This window comes from Macrotis lagotis, chromosome 5, assembly GCF_037893015.1.
Source record: "Macrotis lagotis isolate mMagLag1 chromosome 5, bilby.v1.9.chrom.fasta, whole genome shotgun sequence".
NCBI lineage: Eukaryota > Metazoa > Chordata > Mammalia > Peramelemorphia > Peramelidae > Macrotis > Macrotis lagotis.
In genome coordinates this window covers 52660343-52666342 of record NC_133662.1, presented here as the reverse complement: position 1 = coordinate 52666342, position 6000 = coordinate 52660343, and positions in this window count along the sequence as shown.

Genomic DNA, 6000 nt, shown 5'->3' with positions numbered 1-6000 from the left:
TAATTAAAAACAAATTAAAATATTTATATAATATTAAAAAGTAAATTTGGATTGACCAAATGGATAAGAAGTTGCAAAAGATAAATGAAGAAAATTATTCTCTGAAAAAAATGGACAAGTCAAAGCCCAAAATTCTGTGACACTTTAAAAATCAATCAAACAAAATTTAAAAAAATATAAAAAAAGAAGAAATTGTAAATTAAATGCATCATTAAAAAAACACTTGACCTGGAAAAATAGATCCAGGAGAGAAAATTTAAAAATTAGTGGACTATCTGAATACCATGATCAAATAAAAAAAGCCTGAACAAAACCTTTCATGAAATCATTAAAGAAAACTTCCCTGACATACTATATCCTAGGGGTAAAATATCATTGAAAAAAACCAATGATCACCTTTTGAAAGATACCCCAAAATGAATATGCTCATAGGTATTGTAGCCAAATTTCAGAATTTCAGGTCAAAAAGAAAATATTGCACAGTCAGAATGAAACAATACCAAGGAGCCATGGTCAACATTAAAATATCAAGGAGCATGGAATATAATATTCCAGAGAACAAATGTGCTTGGATTGCCACCAAGATCAACTACCCTTGAAAGCTGAGCATACTCTTTCTGGGGAAAAGATGGGCATTTAATTAAATAGGTGATTAAATGTTTCCTTATAAAAAAGAAAAGATCTGAACAGGACATTCAATATTTAAACATAGAATCAAGAGATAAATAAAATTGCAAAAAAGGAAAAAAAGAGAATAAAAGCTATTTTATAGGATTAAACTGATTATATCCCTTCATGGGAGCAGGATGTTTATAACTTATAGAAATATATCTCTAATTGAGGACATATACGTACATTGAAGTAGGGGTATATATTGATTTGGTGGGATGTGTTTGTTAAAAATTGCATTTAAAAAGAGATTATATAAGAACAAGAAGAAGGGGGAGGCAAAATAGGGTAACTTCTATCACATGAAATATTGCAATGGACCTATTATAATAGAGGATAAGCAAGGAGAGGTAAGAATTATGTGTATCTTACTTTCTTCAGACTTGGTTCAAGGAAGGAAATATATATATATATATATATATATATATATATATATATATATACATATATACATATATACATACATATATATATATATATATATATATATATATAAACTCTGTGTGTGTGTGTGTGTGTGTGTGTGTGTGTGTGTGTGTGTGTGTGTGTGGTTTAGAAGCTTTCCCTGTTCTATTGCGAATTAGGAAAGGAAAGGGGGAGGGAAGCAGTAAGGTCAATATCAATAATAAGGGGAGAAGTAAAAGGAATAATGTGAAGGAAAGGGAGAACATTTGACAGAAAAGAAAGCACTTTGAGGTAGACCGTGATCAGAAGTAAAACACTAGTTAGGCAGGATAGAATGAAAGGAGAGAGAATGTGTAAACAGAAGTAAGATGGGATAAAGTAATACAGAATTAATAATCATAACTCTATATGAAGGCAAAAATGTAGTGGATGAAGAATCAGAATCATACCATGTGCTGTTTATAAGAAACACAATTGAAGTAGAGGGATACCTACATTGTAAATATAAAAGACTACAGCAGTGTATATTTTGCTCCAGTCAGAGTGGAAAAAAGCAGGGTTAGCGATCCTTATCCAAAACAAAGCAAAAGGAATATGGAAGGAAACTCAACTTCCTGAATGATACCATAAACAATTTCATCTGTCTTCTTTCTGAACTAGGAATCCTGTATCTTCCTATTTTCACTTGTACTGTACTTCTGATGGAATTAAATACTATCTTCTTAGAATGAATGAAGTATCCTCCTGAATATCCCGGTGGAGTTCTTATTTTTCATATAGAAGCTTCTGTATTTCCACATCATTTTCACTAAACCAGGCTAGATGTTTATTAATAGACCCAGATGAGAAAATGCAGTGCTGAACTCCAAATCTCTGAAAGTTGCCCACTTCTTTTCAATTTCAATGTTGTTAATTGTGTGTTGGTTCAGTTTTCTTTTGAAATTAGCAACAAACTTTCAGCTCAGAGAAGGACTGATTTCTAAACATTAATTCTTATGTAAGTCATTTTGCTTTAGATTCACTGCTTCAGATGAATGTAAATATTTAACCTGGAGAGATTGTGTCTGTTTTCAGTCCTGTACTGTTCATCACTCTCATATACCGTCTGACTCTTCTCCTTACAGTCTCATAGTCTGGTAAATGGTCATGTTTGCTGTGAACATGCATCTAGGAAGTTTTATGACGTTAGTATAAACAGAAGACCGTGAGATTAAGTTGTAGTTGCACATGTTTTTAGCAGTAAGTGACTAAACAGCTTTTTCTGTTTACAGTTCCATTCCTTCCAAGGAATATCTGCCATGACTGGCAGTCTGAGTCAACTCTATTATTAAAGTAACCTAGAATTATAAATCTTTTCTCTTTGGTATATTGATGATAGGGGTTTCAATTTCTTCATAAAGTTTTTCCTTTGACTTCATCAGGTTGCCATGGTGGGAGCATAGGCAGTGATGATGGTGGCAAGGTATTTTCCTGCAAGGGGCGATCACATTGTCATGAGCCTGTCATTGACTCATTTTGGTAGGCATACAAACTTCTTCCTAAATTAGTTTTTTTTTTTATTTTTAATTTTTTATATTTATTTATTTTGAATTTTACATTTTTCCATCTAATCTTGCTTATCTCCCCCCATCCCCACAGAAGGCAATCTGTTAGTCTTTACATTGTTTCCATGATATACATTGATCTAAGCTGAATGTGGCAAGAGAGAAATCATATCCTTAAGGGCCAAAAAAATAAAGACTAAGAGATAGTAAAATTACATAAATTAAAGGTAATAGTCTTTGGTCTTTGTTTAAACTCCACAATTCTTTTCTGGGTACAGATGGTACTCTCCATCACAGATATACCAAAATTGTGTCTGATTATTGCACTGATGGAATGAGCAAGTCCATCAAGGTTTATCATCACCCCTATTTTGCTGTTAGGGTGTACAGTGTCCTTCTGTTTCTGTTCATCTAGCTCAGCATCTTAACTAGATTAGTTTTGAGTGCAAAATCTACTCCAACTTTACAATGCTCCTCTTCATTGTGACCACTCCAGAAAAATGTATTCAACTTCAACTTCAGGAACTTGCCCTCATTTTCCAGTTATATTCAGGTCTGCTATTTGCCTATGATGCCTGATGAACAAAAACTGTTCATCTTTCTGGTGCACTGGATCTTATGTTGTTTGGGAGTGTGTGTGCACATTCCATGCACTGAAGGTGAGTAGAATCTTCCTTAAACAATTTTTCTACATTTTTTTTGTGCATCAACCATAGGGCATGATCCAAGCCTGCTGTAGTACTCAGACCATGGTTAGATAAGAAGACGATTTTATTCTAGCCCCTTCCTCACACCAGTAAGTGAACAGTGCTGTCATAAAGAGGCAGCTCAGATAGCCATGGGGCTGCTGAAAACCACTTCTAATTCCAGTGAGGAGAAGAACCTTTCACCTACGTCACCTGTGTACAGTTTTGTCACTACAGCTTCCAGTTTATCCATACCCATTGATTTAGCACTTGCCTTTAAGATAGGTAAGAATGACAAAATGGTATGGGCAGTTTCAATTGATATATGCCTAATGAGATTTAAGAGGCAAGTTCCATGAAATTATTAGCCTCAGTCTCATTTCTGTAGTCTTCATGGTCCAGTGGCAAGATAGTCAAGACAAAATGGCGATGGCTGTAGATTTAGTGGATGTCATTTGAACCTTTGATTTCTAGTCAATCTCTCAGCACTCCACAAAGACTGCCTCAGCTGCTTTCATGGAATTTGGAATGAATTGTTCTCATCTATCCATTCCACTAGAGAAAGACTTCACATACTGGGGGTAAGAATCACCCCCAACTCACCTATGAGTTTGAGACCCCTCAAGTACCCTCAACATGGTTTAACCAATCTGCTTAAACAATTTAGTTGACTGTGGCCATTGTATTTTCTCCTGCTTTGTGGCATCACAGGTAAGATTTAAGTGGCTCAGCATTATTCAACTCCCTAAGAAAAAATCTCCAGGGCCAGAGGGATTGATAGATGAATTCTATCAAACATTAAAGGAAAATTGGTTCCAATTATATATAAACTGCATGTATTAAGAGGTGAAGATTACCTAACTCATTCTATGACACCAATATGGTGGTGTTGATACCTAAACCAAGAAGAGTTAAAACAGAAAAAGAAAATTATAGCCCTTTCTCCCTGATAAACATAGATGGAAAAATATTAAATAAAATCTTAGCAAAATGATTAGAAGTTATCACTTGCATAATACATTATGATCAAGAAGGATTTATCCCAGGAATGCAAGGTTGGTTCAATATTAGGAAGATTCTTAGTATAATTTACTATATCAATAAAAACCTATCAGAAATCATGTGATTATGTTAATAGATGCTGAAAAAGCTTTTGACAAAACACAGCAGCCATTCCTACACTAGAGAGTGTGGGAATAAATGTTTTTTCCTTACTATAATAAGCAGTATCTATCTAAAACTATCAACAAGCATTATATTCAACAGGGAAAGGCTAGAGGCATTCCCAATAATATCAGGGGTGAAAGAAGGATGCCCATTATTACCACTACTATTCAATATTTTATTAGAACTGTTAGCTTCAGCAATCAGAGAAGAAAAATAAATTCAAGAAATTAGAATTGGGGAGGAAGAAGAACAACCTTTCACTTTTTTTTCAGATAACAGGATGGTATACCTAGAGAATCGAAAAAAATCATCTAAAAAACTACTAGAAATAATTAACAACTCTGGTAAAGTAGCAGGATATAAAACAATCTTTCATAAATCCTCAACATTTTTATATATGACTAGCAAGATGCAGCAGAAAGAGAAATCCTATTCAAATTAACCTCAGGCAATATAAAATAACTAAGAGTCTATCTGCAGAGCCTAACTCAAAAACTGTTTGAAAACAATTACAAAACACTACTCACCCAAATAAAATAAGATTTAAATAACTGGGAAAGCATCAAATGTTCATGAATACATAAAGCTAATATAATAAAAATGGCAATTCTACCAAAACTAAACTACTTCTTTAGTGCCCTACCAATCAATATTCCAAAAATTTACTTCATTGAGTTAGAAAAAGATGCAAGTAAATTCATATGGAGAAATAAAAATCAAGAATTTCTGACTGCATTCAATGAAAAAAAGTGAAAAAGAATGTGACTTAGCCTTACCAGACCTAAAATTGTATTATAAAGCATCAGTCATCAAAACTGTTTGGTAATGGCTAAGAAGTAGATACTTGAAGGCAGCTTATGAATATTTTTGTAGAAGTGATGTTTTTACCCATTTTAATCATCTCTTCAGAGTATAAACTCAGTAGTAGGATTGCTGGATCAAAGGATATACATATTCTTGTTGTCCTTTGGGCATAGCTCCAAATTGTTCTCCAGAAAGTTTAGATAAGGTCACAGCTCCACAAACAATGTAATAGTGTCCCAGATTTTCCACATCCCTTCCAACATTGATCATTGTCCTTTCTGGTAATATTGGTCAATCTGAGAGGTGTAAGGTGGTAGGTGGTAGCTCAGACAAGTTTTAATTGCATTTCTCTAATAAAAAAATGATTTAGAACAATTTGTCATATGACTATGGATTGCTTTGAATTCCTCTGCTGTAAATAGCCTTTGCATATCCTTTGATGATTTGTCAATTGGGGAATGGCTTTTTTTAATTTGAAAATTTGACACATTTAGCTGTATATTTTACAAATGAGTCCTTTGTCAGAATTTCTAGTTGTAAAGATTGTTTCCCAGTTTACTACATTTCTTTTGATCTTGGTTACAGTGGTTTTGTCTGTGCAAAAGATTTTAAATTTAATGTAATTAAAGTTATCTAGTTTGTTTTTAATGATACGCTCCATCTCTTCCTTGGTCATGAACTGCTTCCCTTTCCATAGATCTGACAGGTAAACAGCTCCTTGATCT